The sequence below is a fragment of the Panthera tigris genome, chromosome A2, assembly GCF_018350195.1.
Source record: "Panthera tigris isolate Pti1 chromosome A2, P.tigris_Pti1_mat1.1, whole genome shotgun sequence".
NCBI classification, from domain to species: Eukaryota; Metazoa; Chordata; class Mammalia; order Carnivora; family Felidae; genus Panthera; species Panthera tigris.
Genome location: NC_056661.1, coordinates 141535936 through 141561080, shown reverse-complemented (window position 1 = coordinate 141561080; position 25145 = coordinate 141535936).

The following is a 25145-nucleotide window of genomic DNA, read 5'->3' as shown; positions in this document are numbered from 1 at the left end:
TGGTGTCAGGTCTCATTTCACAAGCAGGCCAGAGCACACCTAGTCAAAACTTGCCACATTGAGGCCAGGTACCAAACACTGCCTACAGCAGTCCTCTGAAGAGGACTAGCCTGGAAGATAGAGCAGCCAAAACACAACAGCAGAATGCACACAGCACACACCACAGACACTCCCTGAAATGCACTAGATGAACTCTGGGCACTAGATGACCTCTTCTTCATAAGGCCATTACTCTCAGGAGCAGGAGACATAACTGGCTTTTGTAACACAGAGAAGGCAGAGACTTAGACAAAATGCCAAGGTGAAGGATTTTATCCCAAATGAAAGAACAAGATAAGGAAATGACTAGAGATCTAAGTGAAACCCAATATAAGTAACACATCTGATGGAGAATTTAAAGTAACAATCGTAAGGACACTTACTGGGCTTGAGAAAAGAATAGAAAACATTAGTGAGATCATTACCACAGAGATAAAAGAGTTAAAAAGAATCAATCAGAGATGAAGAATGCAATAAGCAAGATTGAAAACAGGCTTGGTACAATGATCACAAGGCTGAAAGAAGCAGAGGAATGAATTAGTAACCTAGAAGATAAAATAATATAAAATAATGAAACTGAACAAAAGAGAGAAAGAAGAGTAAAACATAAGGAAAAGACTTAGGAAACTCAGTGACTCCATCAAACATAGAAACATTCATATTATAGAAGTCCCAGAAGAAAAAGAGACAGAAAAGGGGGCAGGAAATTTATTTCAAAAAATAATAGCAGAAAACTTCCTTAATCTGGAAAAGGAAACACATCCAGATCCAGGAGGCACAGAGAACTCCCATCAAAACACAAAGGCAGGTCAACAACAAGACATATTGTAATTAAATTTTCCAAATATAGTGATAAAGAAAAAAAATCTTAAAAGCAGTAAGACAAAAGGTCTTAACAGGCAAAGGAAAACCCATAAGGCTAGTTCTATATTTCCCCACAGGAATTTGCAATCCAGAAGAGAGTGGCATGATATATTCAAAGTGTTGAATGGGAAAAACCTGCCGCCTATAATACCCAGCAACCTGCCGCCTATAATACAGCAAGGATCTTATTTAGAATGGAAGTAGAGATAAAGAGTTTCCCAGACAAACAAAAACTAAAGAATTTCAGGACTACTAAACTGACTCTGGAAGAAATATTAAAAGGGACCCTCTGAGTGTGAGGGAGTAACCAAAAGTGACAAAAGACAAGACAGGAACAGAGAAAATCTCCAAAAACAATGAAAAAACAAGTAATAAAATGGCAATGACAACATATATATCAATAATTACTTTGAATGCAAATGGACTAAATGCTCCAATCAAAAGACATAGGGTGTCAGAATAGATTTAAAAAAAACAAGACTCTTCTGTATGCTACCTAGAAGAGACTAATTTTATACCTAAAGACACCTGCAGATTGAAAGTGAGGAAGTGGAGAAACATTTATCATGGATGTGAAAAGAAAGCAGTGTTTATAATGGACAAACTAGACTTTAAAACAATGGCTGTAAAAAGACACAAAAAAGGGTATTATATAATCATAAAGAGGATAATGTAACAAGATATAACAACTGTAAACATTTATGCACCCAATATGAAAGCACATAAATATATGAAACAATAACAAAGTAAAGGAACTAATTTACAGTAACACAATAATAGTAGGTATCCCACTTACATCAATGGAAAGATCATTTAGGGAGAGGGAGCCAAGATGGTGGAACAGCATGGACGTTTTTTGTGTGTCTTGGGTCCATAAAATACAGACAGACCAACACTAAACCATCCTGCAAACCTAGAAAACCGATGAGGATTAACACAACAATCTGCACAACCTGAACCACAGAATTCGGCAGGTACATGGCACGGGGAGGTGAACTTAGGGAGAGAGAAGCCATGAAGGGCAGGGAAGTGCTTTTGTGTGGGGAGAGAGGACGGAGACTGGGGAGGGGGGGAGAATACAGGAAAAGCACCCCTCCCCAAAAGCAGCTGTAGAGAAAGTGGAAAATTGGAAATAGCCGCAGGGACTGACCTAAAAAGGGAGAAAGGAGAAAGGAGAAGATTTAAATTCCATTAAGACTGTAAACAGGGGGAGCACAGAGTCTGCAACTCCACAGCTTGATACCTGGTGGTGCTGGGCGAATCTCCAGGAGCAGAGTGGGGTCCGGGAGGTGCTTGGGCCGCAAGGGAAGAAGCTGTTCCACTGCTGGAAGGATATTTGATAGAGGCTGTGAGGCAACCTGGGCCCAGGAGACCCCAGAGAATGGCCACATTGGCTGGTGCTGGAACAAGGTCGTTAAGAGTGAACCCTGGTGCCACATGTGCATTGTGATTTTCCATAATCCCTGAAATGATGCTGCTACACTGTCTCACGAACTTTTTCTGGGGTGGGCTGGCACCTGGCTGCAGTCTCTGGGCTTCAGCAACAGCACACTGATGCGAACTTTCCTGGGTGCGACCAGCATTCGGACATTGCTAGGTGAAACCCTCTGCAGAGGGGTGGAACAGGTCAAAGCCACAGTCCCTCAGAAGTAAGGGGCTGGAGAAAACAGCCACATCTGAGACAAAACTCCGGAGAGAGGTACTACCTGGGGCTTGGTCACGGACAGTGTAAAAGTGGGGAGTGGGTGAAAGCTTAAGACAAGGGACAGGTGCGCGATTGCTGATTGGGGAGAAAAGAGTTCTGATACTAGAGACTGGGTAGCTGGGTGACGCCATTTTCACTGCTCCCACGCATGTGCATACGCACCTACAAGTGCCACAACAATCCACCCCAGTAGGATAGCAGCACCATCTATTGGAGAATGGAGCTGTTACACTAAGCCCCTCCCAACTGGGCCAATCTTGCTCTTCAAGAACAGAAGCCTCACTGACTGCTTAGTTTATGGACTATAAAGTGCTTCATAGTCTGACTTCTAGGGGAATAATGAAGTAATTTCAGTTGTATTTCAGAATGTTAGCAGGTCCATCTATTCAATTTTCTTTCTTTTTTCTTTTTTTCTCTTTTTCATTTCTTTTCTTTTTCTTGAATACAGAAAGATAAAAAATTCATTTTTATTTTTAATTTTTATTAAAATATTTTTCTTTAACTTTTTTCTACTATATTTTTTACTTTTGTGTAAATGTTTTCAAATTCTAGTTTACTTCCATCATTTCAATTTAGGCTACTTCAGTGTATTCATTTTTTCAAATTTTCAAACGATTTCCTTTTTTTTTTCTTTCCCCTTTTTTCTCGAATCTATCAAGCCACTTTCAACACTCAGACCAAAACACACCTAGGATCTAGTATCATTTATTCGATTTTTTTTGTTTGTGTGTTTTTAATTTTTTAATTTTAATATTTTTTTAAGTTTTTTTAATTTTAATTTTTTCTAACTCATTAATTCTTTTTCTCCCTTCAAAATGATGAAATGAAGGAATTCACCCCAAAAGAAAGAGCAGAAAGAAATGACAGCCAGGGACTTAACCAACACAGACACAAGCAAGATGTCAGAACCAGAATTTAGAATCATAATAATAAGAATACTAGCTGGAGTAGAAAATAGATTAGAATCCCTTTCTGCGGAGATAAAAGAAATAAAAACTAGTCAGAATGAAATAAAAAATGCTACAACTGAGCTGCAATCACGAATGGATACCGTGGCAGCAAGGATGGATGAAGCAGAATACAGAATCAGCAATATAGAGGACACACTTATGGATAATAAGGAAGCAGAAAAAAAAGCGGGAAATTAAGGCAAAAGAGCACAATTTAAGAATTAGAGAAATCAGTGACTCATTAAAAAGGAACATCAGAATCATAGGGGTCCCAGAAGAGGAAGAGAGAGAAATAGGGGTCAAAGGGTCATGTGAGAAAATCATAGCAGGAAACTTTCCTAACCTGGGGAAAGACACAGACATCAAAATCTAGGAAACACAGAGGACTCCCCTTAGATTCAACAAAAACCGACCATCAAAAAGGCATATCATAGTCAAACTGACAAAATACTCAGACAAAGAGAGAATCATGAAAGCAGCAAGGGAAAAAAGTCCTTAACCTACAAGGGAAGACATATCAGGTTTGCAGCAGACCTATCCACAGAAACTTGGCAGGCCAGAAAGGAGTGGCAGGATATATTCAGTATGCTGAATCAGAAAACTATGCAGCCAAGAATTCTCTACCCAGCAAGGCTGTCATTCAAAATAGAAGGAGAGATAAAAAGTCTCCAGACAAACAAAAATTAAAGGAGTTTGTGACCACTACATCAGCCCTGCAAGAAATTTTAAGGGGGACTTTTTGAGGGGAGAAAAGATGAATAAATAAATAAATAAATACCAAAAGCAATAAAGATTAGAAAGGAACAGAGAACACCACCAGAAACTCCAACTCTACAAGCAACATAATGGCATAAGTTCATATCTTTCAGTACTCACCCTAAACATCAATGGACTCAATGTTCCAATCAAGAGACATAGGGTAACAGAATGGATAAGAAAACAATATCCATATATATGCAGTTTACAAGAGACCCACTTTAGACCCAAGGACACCTTCAGATTGAAAGTAAGGGGATGGAGAATCATCTATCATGCTAATAGTCAACAAAAGAAAGCCAAAGTAGCCATACTTACATCAGACAATCTTGACTTTAAAATAAAGACTGTATCAAGAGATGCAGAAGGGCATTATATAATAATTAAGGGGTCTATCCACCAAGAAGACCTAATAATTGTAAACATTTATGCACCAAATGTGAAAGCACCCAAATATATAAATCAATTAATCACAAACATAAAGAAACTCATTGATCATAATACCGTAATAGTAGGAGACTTCAACACCCCACTCACAGCAATGGACAGATCATCTAATAAAAAAATCAACAAGAAAACAATGGCTTTGAATGACACTGGAACAGACGGACTTAACACATATATTCAGAACATTTCATCCTAAAGCAGCAGAAGAATACATTCTCCAGTGCACATGGAATATTCTCCAGAATAGTCCACATACTGGGACACAAATCATCCCTCAGCAAGTACAAAAAGATCAAGATCATACCATGCATATTTTCAGACCACAATGCTATGAAACTCAAAATCAACCACAAGAAGAAATTTGGAAAGGTAACAAATACTTGGAGACTGAAGAACATCCTACTAAAGAATGACTAGGCTAACCAATAAGTTAAAGAGGAAATTAAAAAGTATATGGAAGCCAATTAAAATGATAACACCACAACCCAAAAACCTCTGGGATGCAGCAAAGGCAGTCATAAGAGGAAAGTATATAGCAATCCAGGCCTTCTTAAAGAAGGAAGAAAGATCTCAGATACACAACCTAACTTGACACCTTAAAGAACTGGAAAAAGAACAGCAAATAAAACCCAAAACCAGCACAAGACAGGAAATAATAAAGATTACAGCAGAAATTAATGCTATCAAAACCAATAAAAACAAAACAACAATAACAACAACAAAAATCAGTACAACAGATCAATGAAACCAGAAGCTGGTTCTTTGAAAGAATTAACAAAATTGATAAACCAGTAGCCAGTTTGATCAAAAAGAATAAGGAAAGGACCCAAATAAATAAAATCAAGAATGAAAGAGGAGAGATCACAACCAACACAGCAGAAATACAAACAATAATAAGAGAATATTATGAGCAATTGTATGCCAATAAAATGGGCAATCTGGAAGAAATGGACAAATTCCTAGAAACATATACACTACCAAAACTGAAACAGGAAGAAATAGAAAATTTGAACAGACCCATAACCAGTAAGGAAATTGAATTAGTAATCAAAAATCTCCCAAAAAACAAGAGCCCAGGGCAAGATGGCTTTCCAGGGGAATTCTACCAAACATTTAAAGAAGAGTTAACACCTATTCTCTTGAAGCTGTTGCAAAAAATAGAAATGGAAGGAAACCTTCAAAACTCATTCTATGAAGCCAGCATTACCTTGATTACAAAACCAGACAGAGACCCTACTAAAAAGGAGAACTATAGAACAATTTCCCTGATGAACATGGATGCAAAAATCCTCAACAAGATATTAGCCAACCGGCTCCAGTAATACATTTAAAGAATTATTCACCACGACCAAGTGGGATTTATACCTGGGATGCAGGGCTGGTTCAATATCCACAAAACATTTAACGTGATTCATCACATCAATAAAAGAAAGGACAAGAACCATATGATCCTCTCAATACATGCAGAGAAAGCTTTTTGACAAAATAGCATCATTTCTTGATAAAAACCCTCAGGAAAGTAGAGATAGAAGGATCATACCTCAACTTAATAAAAAACATACATGAACAACCCAATGCTAATATCATCCTCAATGGGGAAAAACTGAGAACTTTCCCCTTAAGGTCAGGAACAAGACAGGGATGTCCACTTTCGCCACTGTTATTCAACATAGTATTGGAAGTCTTAGCCTCTGCAATCAGACAACACAAAAATAAAAGGCATCCAAATCGGCCAGGAGGAGGTCAAACTTTCACTCTCGCAGATGACATGATACTCTATATGGAAAATCCTAATGATTCCACCAAAAACTGCTAAAACTGATTCATGAATTCAGCAAAGTTGCAGGATATAAAATCAATGCACAGAAATCGGTTGCATTCCTATACACCAATAATGAAGCTACAGAAAGAGAAATTAAGGAATTGATCCCATTTACAGTTGCGCCAAAACCCACAAAATACCTAGGAATAAATGTAACCAAAGAGGTGAAAAATCTATACACTGAAAATTATAGAAATCTTATAAAGAAATTGAAGACACAAAAAAAATTGAAAAAGATTCCATGCTCCTGGATAGGAAGAACAAATATTGTTAAAATGTTGATACTACCCAAGGCAATGTACACATTCAATGCAATACCCATCAAAATAACACCAACATTCTTCACAGAGCTAGAATAAATAATCCCAAAATTTGTATGGAACCAAAAAAGACCCCTAATAGCCAAAGCAATCTTAAAAAAGAAAACCAAAGCAGGAGGCATCACAATCCCAGACTTCAAGCTATACCTCAAAGATGTAGTATCGATATCGATTAAAATTAACCAAGGACGACTTCAAGCTGTATTACAAAGCTGTAATCATCAAGACAATATGGTACTAGCACAAGAACAGTCACTAAGATCAATGAAACAGAATAGAGAACCCAGAAATGGGCCCACAAACGTATGGCCAACTAATCTTTGACAAAGCAGGAAAGAATACCCAGTGGAATAAAGACAGTCTCTTCAGCAAGTGGTGCTGGGAAAACTGGACAGTGACATGCAGAAGAATGAACCTGGACCACTTTCTTACACCATACACAAAAATAAACTCAAAATGGATGAAAGACCTCAATGTAAGGCAGGAAGCCATCAAAATCCTCAAGGAGAAAGCAGGCAAAAACCTCTTTGATCTTGGCCACAGCAACTTCTCACTCAACACGTCTCTGGAGGCAAGGGAAACAACAGCAAAAATGAACTACTGGGACCTCATCAAAATAAAAAGCTTCTGCACAGCAAAGAAAACAATCAGCAAAACTAAAAGGCAAATGACAGAATGGGAGAAGATATTTGCCAACGACATATCAGATAAAGGGTTAGTATCCAAAATCTATAAAGAGCTTATCAAATTCAACACCCAAAAAACAAATAATCCTGTGAAGAAATGGGCAAAAGACATGAAACAGGCACTTCTCTAAAGAAGACATCCAGATGGCCAACCAACACATGAAAAAATGCTCAACATCACTCATCATCAGGGAAATACAAATCAAAATCACAATGAGATACCACCTTACACCAGTCAGAATGGCTAACATTAACAACTCAGGCAACAACAGATGTCGGCGAGGATGTGGAGAAAGAGGATCTCTTTTGCATTGTTGGTGGGAATGCAAGCTGGTGCAGCCACTCTGGAAAACATTATGGAGGTTCCTCAAAAAACTAAAAATAGAACTACCCTACCACCCACCAATTGTACTACTAGGTATTTATCCAAGGGATACAGGTGTGCTGTTTTGAAGGGACACATGCACCCCCATGTTTATAGCAGCAATATCAATAATAGCCAAAGTATGGAAAGAGCCCAAATGTCCATTGATGGATGAATGGATAAAGAAGATGTGGTATAGATATACAATGAAGTATTGCTCGGCAATCAAAAAGAATGAAATCTTGCCATTTGCAACTATGTGGATGGAACTAGAGGATAAACTAGAGGATATTATGCTAAGCGAAATTAGTCAGAGAAAGACAAATATCATATGACTTCACTCATATGAGGACTTAAAGACAGAACAGATGAACATAAGGGAAGGGAAGCAAAAATAATATAAAAACAGGGAGGGGGACAAAACATAAGAGACTCTTAAATATGGAGAACAAACAGAGGGTTACTGGAGGGGTTGTGGGAGGGGGGCTGGGCTAAATGGGTAAGGGGCATTAAGGAATCTACTCCTGAAATCATTGTGGCACTATACGCTAACTAATTTGGATATAAATTAAAAAAATAAAATAAATAAATTTAAAGAAAAAGAAAGATTATTTAAACAAAATAAACAAGGAAACAATGGCTTTGAATGGCACATTAGACCAGGTGGACATATCATATTCAGAACATTGCATCCTAAAACAGCAGAATACATATTATTTTCAAATGTATATGGAATATTTTCCAGAATAAATCACATATTAGGTCACAAAACATGCCTCAACAAATAGATTGAAATTATACCATCCACATTTTCTGACCAAAATGCTATGAAACTAGAAGTTAACCATAAGCAAAAGTTTGGAAAGACACAAACATATGAAGGTTAAACAGAATGCTACTAAACAATGAATGGGTCAGCTAGGAAATCAAGGAAGAAATAAAATACATGGAAACAAATGAGAATTATAACACTAAGGTACAAAAGTTTTGAAATGCAGAAAAAGTGGTCCTAAGAGGGAAGTATATAATATAAGCCTACCTCAAGAAACAAGAAAAACTCAAATAAACAACCTAACCTTACACTTAAAGAAGCTAGAAAAAGAACAACAAATGAAGCCTAAAATCAGCAGAAGGAAGGAAATACAAAGATTAGAATAAAAACAAATGATACAGAAACTAAAAATAAAACAATAGAACAGACTAATGAAACTAGGAGCTGGTTCTCTGAAAAGATTTTTAAAAAGTTGATAAACCTGTAGCCAGACTTATCAAAAAGAAAAGAGACAGAATCCAAATAAATAAAATCACAATTGAGAGAAAAGAATAACAACCACAGGGGTGCCTGTTGGCTCAGTTGGTTAAGCATATGACTCTTGATTTTGGCTCAAGTCATGATCTCACGGTTCATGGGATAAAAGCCCACATCAGTCTCTTTGCTTTCAGCAGGGCTTGCTTGAGATTCTCTCTCTCTCTCTGCCTCTTCACATGAGCTCATGCTCTCTCTCTCTCTTTCAAAATAAATAAATAAACATTTAAAAAACAACACCACAGAAATGCAAACAATTATAAGAGAATATTATGAAAAGCTATATGCCAACAAGTTGGACAACCTGGAGGAAATAAATAAATTCCTAGAAACATACAAATACCAAAACTGAAACAGAAGAAATAGAAGACTTGAACAGACTGATTACAGTTATAATTACAGATTGCAATTATACTGAATCAGTAATCAAAAAACAAACAAACAAACAAACAAAAAACCTCGCAACAAACAAAAGTCCAGGACCAGATGGCTTCACAGGGAAATTATACCAAACATTTAAAGAAGAGTTAATACCTATCTTTTTTCCAAACTATTCTGAAAAAATACATAAGGAAAGAAAACTTCCAACGTAATTCTGTGAGGCCAGCCAGGATTACCCTGGTACCAAAACCAGACAAAGACTCCACTAAAAAAAGAGAACTACAGGCCAATGTCCCAGATGAAGATGGATACAAAAATTCTCAATACTAGCAGACAAAATCCAATAACACATTTAAAAAAAATCATTCACCATGATCAAGTGGAATTTATTCCTGAGTGGCCAGGGTGGTTCCATATTCACAAATCAATCAATATTATACACCACATTAATAAAAGAAAAAATAAGAACCATATGATCATTTTAACAGATGTAGAAAAAGCATTTGAAAAGTACAACATCCATTCATGATAAAAGTCCTCAACAAAGTACGTTTAGAAGGAACATGCCTCAACATAATTAAGACCATCTATGAAAAATCCACAACTTCTATCATCCTCAATGGGGAAAAACTGACAGCTTTTCCTCTACAGTCAGGAACCAGACAGGGATGTTCACTCTTACCACTGTCATTTAACATAGTACTGGAAGTCCTAGCTTCAGACAACAAAAAGAAATAAAAGGCATACACGATGGAAAGGAAGAAGTAAAGCTTTCACTATTTGCATGTGATATGATACTCTATATGGAAAATCTGGAAGACTCCCCCAAAACTGACAGAAATCTGTTGCATTTCTACCCACCAATAATGAAGCAGCAGAAAAATATTAAAAATCAATCCCATTTATAACGGCACCAAAAATAATAAGATACCTAGGAATAAATGTAACCAAAGAGGTTAAGGGCCTGTACTCTGAAAACTATAAAACACAATCTTAAAGCCATTGAAGATTACACAAAGAAATAGAAAGATATTTCATGCTCATAGATTGGAAGAACAAATATTGTTAAAATGTCTATACTACCCAAAGCAATCTACAAACTTAATGCAATCCCTATCAAAATACCAATAGCAGTTTTCACAGAGCTAGAACAAATCTAAAATTTATGTGGAGCCACAGAAGACTCTAAATAGCCAAAGCAATCTTATAAAAGACAAGCAACGCTGGAGGTATCACAATTCTGGACTTCCAGTTTTATATTACAAAGCTGTAGTAATCAAAACAGTATGGTAGTAACACAAAAATAGGCACATAGATCAACAGAACACAATAGAAAACCCAGAAATGAACCCACAACTATATGGCCAATTAATCTTGACAAAGCATGAAAAAAAAAACAGTCTTTTCAAAAAATGGTGCTGGGGGGTGCCTGGGTGGCTCAGTCAGTTAAGCATCCGACTTTGGCTCAGGTCATGATCTCACGGTTTCTGAGTTTGAGCTCTGCACTGGGCTCTGTGCTGACAGCTTGGAGCCTAAAGCCTGCTTCGGATTCTGTGTCTCCTTCTCTCTGTTCCTCCCCCACTCACACACTCTCTCTCTCTTTCTCAAAAATAAAGTTAAAAAAAAAATTTTAAAAATGGTGCTGGGAAAACTGGACAGCTATAAGCAAAAGAATGAAATTGACCACTTTCTTACACCAAACACAAAAATAAGTTCAAAGTGGATTAAAGACCTAAATGTGAGACCTGAAACCATAAAAATTCCTACAGGAGGAACCTCTTTGACATTGGTCATAGCAACTTCTTTCTAGAATATGTCTTCTCAGGCAAGAGAAACAAAAGCAAAAATAAACTGCTGGGACTTCCTCAAAATAAGAAGCTTCTGCACAGTGAAGGAAGCAACTAACACAACTAAAAGGCAGCTTACAGAATGGGAGAAGATATTTGCAAATGACATATCTGTTAAGGATTGGTATCCAAAACCTATAAAGCACTTATAAAACTCAACACCCCAAAAATGAATAATGCAATTAAAAAATGGGCAGAAGATATGAATAGATATTTTCCAAAGAATACCTACAAATGGCCAACAGATACATAAAGAGATCCTCAACATAACTGATCATCAGGGAAATACGAATCAAAACTCCAATGAGATTATCACCTCACACCTGTCAGAATGGCTAAACTTAACAACTCAAGAAACAACAGATACTGGTGAGAATGTAGAGAAAGGGGAACCCTCTTACACTGTTGGTGGGAATTCAAACAGGTGTAGCCACTCGGAAAACAGGATGGAGGTTCCTCAAAAGGTTAAAAATAGAGTTACTCTAGGATCCAGCAATTGTACTACTAAGTATTTACCCAAAGGATACAAAAATACTGATTTGAAGGGGAAAAATGCACCCTGATGTTTATAGCAGCATTATCAACAATAGCCAAATTATGGAAACAGCCCAAGTGTCCACTGAATGATGAATGGATAAATGGATAAAGAAGATCTGATATATATCTCCACACAATACACATATATAATAGAATATCAACTCAGCCATAAAATAGAAAATAATCTTGCCATGTGCAGTGACATGGGTAAAGTTAGGGAGTATTATGCTATGTGAAATAAGTCAGAGAAAGGCAAATACCATATAATTTCATTCATATGTGGAATTTAAGAAACAAAACAAATGCGCATAGTGAGAAAGAGAGAGAGAGAGGGAGGGAGACATATCAAGAAACAGATTCTTAACACTAGAGAATAAACTAATGGTTACCAAAGGGGAGGTGGGTGAGGGGATAAGGTTAAATTGGCGATGGAGACCAAGGACAGCACTTGTGATGAGCACTGGGTGATGTATGGAAGTACTGAATCACTACATTGTACACTTAAAATTAATATTGCACTGCATGTTAACTAACTGATATTTAGGTAAAAACCTAAAAAAATAGGAGGTGATTATAAATAAATTTAAGGTATATATTTCAGTTTTATCTAATGAAAGTAGCAAAACATTATTGAGAGAAATTAAAGACCTGCATTAATAAGAAATATATTCTTGAACTAGAAGACTCAATATTGTTACGATGTCAATAATCGCTAAATTTATGTGTAGATCCAGACAGACCACTCCCAGTGGAAAATACATCAGATTTTTCTTTAGAATTAATAAGCTGATTCTAAAAGCTATATGGAAATGCAAAGGATTACCAAAACAAATCTGAAAAAGAAAGACATGATTATAAAATTTTTGTTACTTATTTTTTAATATAAAACCATAGCAATTCTCGTAATGTAGAATTAGCCTAATGAAAGGCCTAAAGATCAATGGAACCAAACAGAAAGTCCTAAAATTGACCTACACTAATTTAATTAACCTGTTGGTAATAAGGCTTACAAGCTAACTCAAAATGGAAAGACAGTATTTTCAATAAAGGTGCTGGAGCAATTGAATATTTGATTAGAAAAATGACACTTGATCTTTACATCATGCAATACAGAGATAGTCATTTAAATATATTAACAATAAAAAAGTATATTCTCAAGGTATAAAATTTCTACAGCAAAACAACGTATTTGCAACTTTGAAGTGGACAAAGATTGAGTATAGTTGGCATGAAATGTTACATTAGTTTTAGGTATACAACATATTTAAATACTTAAACTTTTCAACAAGAAAAGCAGAATCAGACCTATAAATACAGGGAACAAACTGATGGTTGCCAGAGGAGAGGGAAGGGGGGATGGGCAAAATGGGGGAAGGGGAGTGGGACATACAGGTTTCCAGTTATGGAATAAGTCACAGGAATAAAAGATACAGCATAGTGATATAGTCAATGGCATTGTAATAGCGTTGTATTGTGACAGATGGTAGCTACACTTGTGTTAAGCATAGAGTTGTTGAGTAACTATGTTGTATACCTAAAACTAATGTAACATTTCATGCCAACTATACTCAAATAAACATTAAAAAATAAAATAAATAAATACTCAGGATTTTCAAAGATACGTTCCTTCTCCAACTTTGGGATAGTACTCCTTTTTTTTTCTTGTGATAAATAAAATCGATTGTTCTATGTAAAATATAAATTGTATCCTTTGTTTTAATTAAGAAGTTTATATATATATAAAGTATATAAGTTTTTCTTTACAGAAAGCATTTTCTTTTAAAAATCATACATCTTAAAGCATAAAATTAATGTTAAGTACATGGTGAAATAAATGAAACACAGGTATAAAATGCAAAATAAAATTATTTCTCCATGTATGTCAGTCTTCCTTCCCAGAATTAACCACTTTCATCTATTTCTGTTCTAGTATAACTATAGTATCAACTATAAGTCTAAATAATAAATGCATACATTTATCTTCGGCTTGAAAACATTAACATCCATTATTCCCTGTGTGAAAGCTGAAAAATTTACAGTACTTTCACTACCATATACATTCTCTCCCCCTCCTTCTCATGATTTTTACTTAAATTATTATTTTATCTATAAAGATATTAAAATATATTTAGAGGTTATTTTTATAGGTTCAATTCATATTTTAAAATATCTATTTCCAAATTATAAGGCTCAGATAAAAATTTTAAGTTTCCCCTACATAAGATGAACAATTACTCCCTCCCTCCTGCCAACTTTATCATATTATTATGTTTAAATCACTAAATCATGATACAATTCATGACTTAGTCTAAGAAACCTTCTAATGGATGTGTACTGAATTCTTTTCAGAAGACAGCAATGGAAGAAATATTAGTTCTTTCTTGTCTAGAAGTAATTAAAATATATCAGCATTAATAGAATTCTGAAATTGGTGGGAGAATATGAAAGTAAAACCATCTTCTGAAACCTAAAAGGAATAGCTCAGATTCTTATTGGTTAATAATGATATCAATACAAAATACCACATTAACTTCCATCAATCTTTGGCCCAATTCTTAACGTGTATGATTATCTAAGTATATTTTTATCAATATCCTTTGGGTAAGATAGTAATTATTGTCAATAATTGTGTTGTGGGAATTTTGCCATTATGATACATTACCAGTGAGCATGGTAATAGGCATGGAAAAAACTTGTGGTTGATATAAATGTTTTGTGAACTATAAAATTGCAATCTATTTGTAAAATATTTCACAAATAGTTCTTTTTTAAATTTTTTTAATGTTTATTTTTGAAAGAGAGAGACAGAATGTGAGTGGGGAGGGTAGAGAGGGAGACACAGAATCCAAAGTAGGGTCCAGGCTCTGAACTGTCTGCTCAGAGCCTGAGGCAGGGCTTGAACTCACAAACCATTAGATCAGGACTTGAGCCCAAGTTGGATGCTTAACCAACTGAGCCGCCGAGGTGCCCCTCAAAAGTATTTCTTACACCATAGCTTTAATCTACTGTAGACCCCTTTATCACTCTAAGTCTTAACTCCGAAATTTCAGCCTTCCATATCACTGGATACAAGAGATGGAAGAATTTTCCTAGGGTGGAATGTGTTGCCCCCAGAACCTACAGAGGCTACCACATGCTGCACTTCCTTCTTTGTGGTAGTGGAGGTTACATGAATCAATTTGACTTTCACTTTGGAAGGCATATCCCTGACCACTAGATCCCTACCCATTTCAGTGAAGTGGCAGTCTCTTTCTCTCCTGTGGAGTGCATGGATTGTATCAAGGCCTCCAGCATACTATCCACACATCTTATTTATCCTGTCTACATAGCGTGATGTTGTCGATGTAGATCAGTGTAATGTTCATGGGTTGTTCAGACGGTCCAGATCTCTTTAGGCTATATCTTGAGCAGAGGGCAGCAGAGTTAACATTGCCCTGAGGCAAAGTATAGATGAATATTGCGGTCCTTCCAACATGAATATAAACTGCTTGTGATCCTTTTTCTAACCAGAACAGAAAAAGTGAATTTACCAAATAAATTACTATCTCCATGTAGCCATTCCCTTATTAATCTGTTCTAGCAAAAAATGACCATATCTGGCTGACTACCTATGCTGCAGGCCACAACTTAATTGAGCTTGCAGGGGTGGACAGTCATTCTTCAGGAAGTGTTCATTTGGTTTCTTCAGGGTTGTACTGATAAATTAAAGGGACAAATGATAGGGAACACTAACTCTGCATCTTTTAGGTTTTTAATGACTACTAATCCTTACCAGCCCCCATGACATGCAATTTGGCATTTACTTCCTTAAAATATTTGGCATTTACTTCCTTAAAATGGCAGGGACTGTTTCAGAGGCTTCTTCTTGGCTCTTCCCACTATGGTAGATTTTACTCTACAGCCTAAGGGTCTAATTCTAATTATACAAGCAAAGACTGAAGATACAACTGCTGGGTATCACTACTTTGAACCAATGGTCACACTGTAAGGTGGACTTTGGCTAGGATTCTTTATTCAGCTGACCTCAATAAACCTTAACTTTAAAATGGTTTGTATGATAATTCTTTGGTTATCTGAATACCAGTATCACCTCAGATCCTGTGTTCAAAAGTCTTCAATGTGTCTTGATCTTTTACCACTTTTATAGTCCAGTATGCAGACATAATTTTGTAATAAGGTAAAATTGGTTTTATCATTATAGTATATACCCAATGTGGTATTGCAGTGTCCTTTTTCCTAGGATGTAGCCACTTCTTTGGTGACTTAAAAAATTGGCTTCTTTTTCTTTTTTAAAAGCTTATTTATTTATTTTGAGAGAGAGATTGCGCAGGGGAGGGGCAAAGAGAGAGAGAGAATCCCAAGCAGGCTCCATGCTGTCAGCACAGAGCCTGGCGTGGGGCTTGATCCCACGGACCTCGAGATCATGACTTGAGGCGAGATCAAGAACCAGATGCTTAACCAACTCAGTCACCAAGGTGCCCCCCAAAATTGGCTTCTGTCTTAAGAACTGTGCAAAGGGTTGTGACTTTTTACTTGGGTGACAATTTTCATCATCCCATTATCCATTCTTGTTTTTCTAGTTGTATACATTAAGTAGCTCCTTTTTGCTTCCTGCCCATCTATTTTGTGTTAGGAGTGTCATGCCCTACAAGCCATTCCCACCACTCCCAGTGGACCATGTGCCCTTGGATACCCCTCCAACTTGCTGGTCATTATGATAATTGTGGCCTCTTAGAAGTTCATTATTTTTTTTTAAATTTTTTTTGTTTATTTATTTTTGAGACAGAGAGAGACAGAGGGGCAGAGAGAGAGAGAAACACAGAATCTGAAACAGGCTCCAGGCTCTGAGCTGTCAGCACAGAGCCAGATGCGGGGCTCGAACTCACGTACCCTGAGATCGTGACCTGAGCCGAAGTCGGATGCTTAACCGGCTGAGCCACCCAGGCGCCCCAAGTTCATTATTATTTTTGAAGTCCCATCATCTCTGTGGTTAAGGAGTACAATTCTATTATAGCCTCTCCTACTATCTACCTTAGCCTACAGAGGAGAGCTTCTTGTGAACTTCTTATGCTGCTTCCCTTCTGAATAGCACAACTCTTATGGCCTTAGTGGATTGTTTCCTGCATCCTCCTGTAAGAAACAATCCCTTGGTTGTTTTTTCTGGACTCATATTCCATTACATTCAATAAGGCCACTTCTCACAGCCACTTTATACTTTCCATTACTACATTCCAGGAAACTCAGGCATTTAACTTATTTCACCAGTGGCTACAATTATCACCAGGTTTCTAAGAGCCACCTTCCCAGCAAATTTGCTCTATTTTCTGTAAATGGATATTAACCTCCGTGTCTTAAGAAAATACCCAAATCCAGTGAATCTTTGCTTATCCAGTATGATATTTCAACCTCCTTGATCAAGTGGCCTCCTCCAATTCCAGGGATAATGTCCCTCTTCCTGACAGTATATGGTAGTTCATTCTTATGGCTCTTTTAGTGTATATCTTTTCTTCCCTTATCAAATGCAGCCAGTATATGCTTAGATTTAATCTTAATTATCACTGTGACATCCAAACGAGGAGACAGGAGAAACTTCTGAAGGGCATCTATTGCCTTATGAGGGTGAGGCTTTTTCAGCATTTTCTACTGTGGTGAAAATATTACATCTTACTAGGGAAGAGTGGGACACTTTGGCAAACTGTTGGTTAAGAGGGGTCTTAACCACATAAGAGACACATATAATTTGGCGCATCCATCTAGATGTCCCCAAGCCATGTTTGAGGGTTCCAGGTTTTCTCAATCAGGGCTCTGAACTTAATATAACACACTTGCTTTAATGAACACACTATCCTTCGATAAAGCAGTTCAGCATATCTGTAACTCTTTGACTCTACCATATCCTCAGTCTAATGCTCAGTTGCTCTTCCACTGAATGATACAGTAATATGAGGGATTCTACCTAAGCTCCCAAAAACATTCTTTGGCTCTCACAGTTAGCCTTTCAGTCAAATGCTGTGCATGAAATGTACCTGAGCAACTGGCTAACTCATGACTCACAAATGTATAAGGAGACTCAAAGAACCACAGTTAAATTCAATTTGTGTAATTTGTGTTTGTGTAAGTGTAATGTTATTTGGGTTATGAATCTAGAAATACAGATTGGAGTTTGAGTCTCATCTAATTGATTGCTACATCAAAAATGTCAATACTCCTAACAGTAGCATAACAAATCCACATTTTCCAAAAAATGTCACCCCAATGCCCAGGATGAATCCAAATGAAATTCCAGCCAAACATGACCTACTAAGAAAAGACAATTAAGTCAAGATTATCTTAAAGGTTTACCCAGATGTGAAAATTAGTAGGCAAAAATTTAAAGTAGCTATTACAACTACAGCTGATAAAGTAAATTAAAGTATGCTATCAATGAATGAAAAGACAGAAAATTTCAGCAGAAAATATAAATTTAAAAAAGTGTAAAATGTAGAGCTAAATAATAAAATATCGTAAGCAAAAAGTATCTTCATGAGATTAGCAAGAAAAAAGATGACAAAAACAAATCAGTAAATTTGAGATCAGATTAACAGAATTTATTTTATCTGAAGAATAGAAAGGAAAATATTAAAGGAAATATGGACAAAGCCTCTGGGACATGTGGAACATAAAAAGGTCTAATGTATGTATGACTGCAGTCAAATAAAGAGGATAGAGAGAATAGGGAAGAATACATTTGAGGATATGAGGTCCAAAATTTGCCAAATTTGGTAAAAAATATAAGCTCACAAATTCAAAATTTTAGGGAAATATAAAGAAAATCATAAATAGGAGCATTATAATCAAACTAATGAAAACAAAAATTAGAAAATCTTGAAAACAGACCAATACGACACAGTGCATGTTAGGCATAAACTATTTCATTGCTTACTCAGTTCTTATCAGGAACCATGAAAAGAAAATGTGTCAACATACACATATGCAGGTTTTTCAAGAATAAAGAAAATATAAAGACATTTTCAAATACGATAAAACTCAAAAACTCCACCTGTAACAAAATGCATCAATGAATAGAACACAGTGCTTTACAGCTGGGAAGAACAGCTTTTGTTGCAGGTCTTACGAAATAAAAATAAATACAAGACAATTAAAAACAAACTACTAAATCAAAATCTTTCTGTACAGTAGCAGCTTTCACAAAGTAAAAGGAACCCAGTCCCACAAAATTGGACTTTCTGTAAGCATATGGCCAATTTTATTCCCAGAGTCCCAGAGTCTTGCACTATCAAAATAAAAGTATCTTTGTCTTAGAGCAAGTCTGATGAAGGCACCAAAATCCTATCCTCTGTGTTCATGAAAATGATAGTCACAATGCTCTGATCATCCTTTCAAGATGACCTAAACCTGTTAAGAGTTAACACCCTAAAATATCTAAAGATCTAGAAGGAACTTGCAGCCTCATCTACAACATCAACTCTTAGTGTAAAATGTTAAAAATATATAGTGTAATCACTAGAATAATCACTAAAAATATAAAGGCAAACAGGAATATTTACAAATTTAATATACAAATTACAATGGAATTGTAAACAATATTCAATAATTAAAGAGAAGGCAAGATAGAAACAACAGAGGAAAAATTCAGGGGGCCAACAGGAAACAAATAAGATGATAGATCCATTTTACATAACTATATATATATAATTATATTAAATGTTAATGGCATAAATACTGTGGTTAAAGGACCACCAGAATGGTTAAAAAAGAATACTCAACTATGTGCTGTCTACAAGGATATACAATGAATATAGATATGTAGATTGGCTGAAAATAAATGCATGGAAAAAGATAAACCATGTAAACTATAAACATAAGAAGGGTAGAGTGATATATCTGTTATAAAATTACCAGTGAGTAAAGGGATATTTTGAAATGTTGATATCATCAATCTACTAGGAATATACATTTACATCTCGATTGTGTATACTTCATTAATCTTGACGATAGATGTATCAAAAACCATATTAAACAACAGTATTTCCAGTTATTTAAAATATAGCTTGGGGCGCCTGGGTGGCTCAGTCGGTTAAGCGTCCAACTTCGGCTCAGGTCACGATCTTGCGGTCCGTGAGTTCGAGCCCCGCATCGGGCTCTGGGCTGATGGCTCAGAGCCTGGAGCCTGCTTCCGATTCTGTGTCTCCCTCTCTCTCTGCCCCTCCCCCATTCATGCTCTGTCTCTCTCTGTCTCAAAAGTGGATAAACGTTAAAAAATAAAATAAAATAAAATAAAATAAAATAAAATAAAATAATATAAAATATATCTTATCATCTGGCTTATAAACAATTTTATACACATAGTATTAGGTTATTATCCTTGACTTATTTGATAGCATATATTGTTATCCAGAGTTTATTATTTTGTTTCACTTCCCATATTATATGGAAAATAATAGGGAATAAGCTCAAATAAATAAACAAATTGAAAGGCAACTGATTAGTTTATTTTAGTGAACTAATTGTTCAGTACAACTATTGGTACCAAAGCAGAAAAAACATGAAAGGATTTTGAGATTTGTATATTTATTTTTTTTCTACTTAAAAAAAATTAGGTTCAGGTGTACAATTTAGTCATTCAACACTTCCATACAACACTTGGTGTACATCACAAGTTCACTCCTTAATCCATATCACCTATTTAACACATCTCCGCACCCACCTCTCCTCTGGTAACCATTTGTTTGTTCTCTAGTGTTAAGAATCTGCTTCTTGGTGTGCCTCTCTTTTTCTTTTTTCCCCTATGCTTGTTGTTAAATTCCACATGTGAGTGAAATTATATTGTATTTGTCTTTCTCTGACACTTATTTACTTAGCATAATTCTCTCTAGCTCCATTCATATCATAGCAAATGGCAAGATTACATTCTCTTTTATGGCGGAGTAATATTCCATTGTATATTTATTCTAAAGTGGCTTGCCAATTATAATTTGCAATTTTAGCTGGTTTTCTGGGACTTTTACATATTAAAAGTGATACTTTTATGTATTTCTAGTAAAATGATAATTACATATATTATTGCTCTTCTATATCAGTTTCTTTTCACATCTTATTTTAATACAGCTAATACAGCTAATAATTTACATGGAAGAAATAATAGATAACATAGGCTGAAATTATTGTTACATCTGTTGAGTCCCCCTGGTGTAGATCTACTTTTCTAACTTCAAATTTACAACGTTTGGCAAAAAAAAAAAAAAAAGAAAGAAAAAGAAAGAAAGAAAGAAAGAAAGAAAGAAAGAAAGAAAGAAAAGTGACAACACTGTGAAGATTTGACAATAGCCTCATCAGTAATTCTCCCCCACCCCTTTTTTTTATACATACTTTCATTTTTCTGATACTTAGTTGCAGCCTATCTAACTCAGATGTCAAACACTGCCAGATAATAGCCATTTTCACATTTTATTTTATTGATAACTTCTCTTGAGGATTAAGATTAAATAAAACCAATCTTACATTTAAGGTTTCTGAATTAAAAATTTTTTTAATGTTTATTTATTTTTGAGAGAGACAGAGTGAGAGTGGGGGAGGGGTAGAGAGAAAGGGAGACAGAATCTGAAGCAGGCACTAGGCTCTGAGCTGTCAGCACGGAGCCTGATGCTGGATTCGAACTCAGGAACTGTGAGATCATGACCTCAGTCAAAGTCAGATGCTTAACTGACTGAGCTACCCAGGTGCCTCTAAGCTCGTGGATTTTAAATGTCTGGACACCTTTACCTAAAAATCTGATTAATATATAAATAGACAACATTATAGCTTCATGGTCAGTCTGGACAGAAAAACAAATATTTTTTTTAATGTTTATTTTTGAGAGAGAGAGACAGAGCGTGAGTGGGGGCAGAGAGAGAGGGAGACACAAAATCCCAAACAGGCTCCAAGCTCTGAGCTGTCAGCAAGAGCCTGACAGGGGGCTTGAACCCACGAACCCATGAGATCATGACCTGAGTCAAAGTCAGGCGCTCAACTGACTGAGCCACCCAGGCATCCCCAAAATAATTCCTATTTATGGAAAGTCACTATCTGGCACATCATGATTGATCCGCTGCTATAATTTATATTTATAATGACATGCATATCATCAAGAAGAGAGACTTGATGATTGATATTACTTGGGGTAGTAATTTGCTCATTGCTTAATTGAGATTTTCCTTAAATTTTTTTTGAATAGTTGACACAAGCTCAGATACAGATTCTCTGGGAATGACATGAGCTTCAAAAACATAGTTGCATTATTTTGGTGATGTATTTTGTTTGTTTATTTTCATGTAGATATTCCATTGTCAGGGAACAGTACTTTTCTTCTATTTGACATATATCTCTTTCAGTTCCCCTCTCCATTAATATATATTAGGCTTTTAAAAAAATTGTCATAAAGAGCTAAATATTTCCAGATAATAAGCAATAAAATATACATCTGCCTTTATAACTTTTAGAAATTTTTTTTACCGTTTATTCATTTTTGAGAGAGACAGAGTATGAGTGGGGGAGGAGCAGAGAGAGAGGGAGACACAGAATCCGAAGCAGGCTCCAGGCTCTGAGCCGTCAGCACAAGGACTGATGTGGGGCTCGAACTCACAAACTGTGAGATCATGACCTGAGCTGAAGCTGGATGCTTAACCAACTGAGCCACCCAGGCGTCCCTATAATTTTTCTTGATATATAACCTTAAACAACTTATCTAAAAGCATTTTTCCAAAATTGCTCAACATGTTTGATTCAATCTATTTCTTTTTTTAAAAAAATTTTTAACATTTATTCATTTTTGAGAGACAGAGTGAGACAGAGAAATCTATTTCAAATCCCAATTACATATATTTGATATTGGCTTCTTAAAATTTTCTGGAATGTCTTCTTTTCTTGACACAGTCTAAATTTCATTAGAAACATAAATGTTTCAGTGTTTTCTACTACTATATCTTGTCTCTTCTTAATATTTATAATACTGTAAGTCTAGACCAAGCAGGAAAAGATTGATCTGTACTTGTTCTTGTATCCTTTGTTATTTTTGATGTATGTTTTTTTAAAATTTTTTTCCAATTAGATAAAACATCTTGAGGGCAAATCTTATGTATCCTATCTCCTATATCATCAAAATATAAAGCTTAATATTTGTAATCTAGTATAAACCCAATGAACACCTACCTACATATTGATGTTACATTTAAAAATTGTAGTAGCAGTATCCTCAAAATTGAGATTTTGATGGCTCTTCTCTGTAGACATCCATACGATTATTTTTTCCCAGTAATCCAGTTGTTAAATGGCTGACTAAATAATTCCCTGCACTCTGCCCTCAATATTTTGGTGAGTGTATAGGTGACAAGGTAATAAAATATCTGCAGTAGATTACTGTGTTAGATATTTTCTAATTCTCACTAAAGGACCACTTTCTACCATTCTTTATAATTTAATATGTTTCAGGAGGCTGACTTATTTGGGTTGCATCAGTTAGGCTGCTTGTCCTCTAGTTTCTGTGTGGTTTTAGCTAGTGGGGCAACAGTATGATAAGAGAGGAGAAAGGAAAAGGTTGGAGTATATTTTCCCCTAGTTTCTTTCATGATAGGCTTAAACTGGAAGTGGGTACTTTTCTCTCCCTAAGGTCACACAGTTCCTTTTCAGGGTCAAATCGTCCTTTTAACTCAGCTTTAGCTCTCACTGTATTCTAGAAGCCTACCCGTCCCTTAGTTTCTTCAAGACTACCTTTGGGTTGTTTACTTTTATATTTCCTTATAATTCTACTTTTATCTTTGTAAATAAAGTTGTCCCTTCATTAAATTGCCCTCAATTACGATGGTTGTGCTAGCTATTTTCTTTGGGAACCCTAAAGTATACAAATGTTTCAAGTAAAGGATAAAAAGATGATTGTGGTCTACCTCTTCTATACTTAGTCTTGCCTAACTTTCTTTTTAGAGAAAACATTTGTACTTGATACCAATAAAATATTATTTATGGTAAGCTTTATAGTTGATGATGCTTTAATAAATATAGTCTAGGCAATGTCACCTCCAAGAGGGTGGGGAGATTCAGCTCAGGCTGACCTTCTGCAGAATTAAATGAATTAAAAAAACATATTGGCAAGGAAGTAATGACATTTACCAGCTTCTAAAATAGGCATTGTGTTCTCTGCTTTCTTAAGCCCATAGGACAGCTAACTGAAAAGATCTCAAAGTGACTTGACAAAATATTGGAAGCACCATATAAAAGAGTCTGGTTGACATCTTGTCGTGTTAACTTTATCTCTGCAAAGTCAGATGTTCTTATTCTCCTTTACTTGATGTAAGAAGATTAAGGTGCTGCATGACAGATGGTTTTAAAAAGTGAATACCATTCCATCTGGTCCCAAGTGGAAAAAGGAAAGTCACCCACAACTTTTCATCTAAAAATTGCAGTGAGAAGATTCTCAAAACTGAACTTTAACACTGCACAAAGGAATTCTGTAAGATTCTAGCAATGCTGGATTCCAGTTATTACCCCATTATGAACACTTGTGCCACCTGCCACCCTGGATAAGACCTAATTTTGACACAAAAACAGTTATACTTAGCAAGCTCCAAAACCATTTTATGGCAGTGAACTTGGCTCAAGTTTCAGTGACCTTTCTGGTCCTTTCCAATTTTGATAATTTCTTTCAGGTGAAGATTTTATCCATTAGTGTATTCTGTTATATAAATGATAGAAAATATTTAATGCATTCTTTCACTGAATATTTTCATTTATAGAAAGAGCCTATAACCAAAGAAACAAAGTTCTAATCATGGCATTTTAATTCCTAGCAATTAAGTTGAGGGTGGCATTACAGATCCAGAGGGCATTCTCAGTATTTTGACTTTTCTGAAACATAGAAAATTTCCTACTATACTGTTCTAGTGTTCAAAGCTTTAAAAACATTAGGTTGATTCAATTCTGTAACAGATGAAAATAAATTTAGTTAAATGTCACTGGTGTTTATATGATTTTGTATAAGGGAGAGACTGTTCTTTAATAATGGACAGCAGTTTTTTTTTTCTTTTATGATAAAGGATAATCAGGTGAGATTGGAGATCATATGAATAATTGGATGCAGTGTAGATATGATC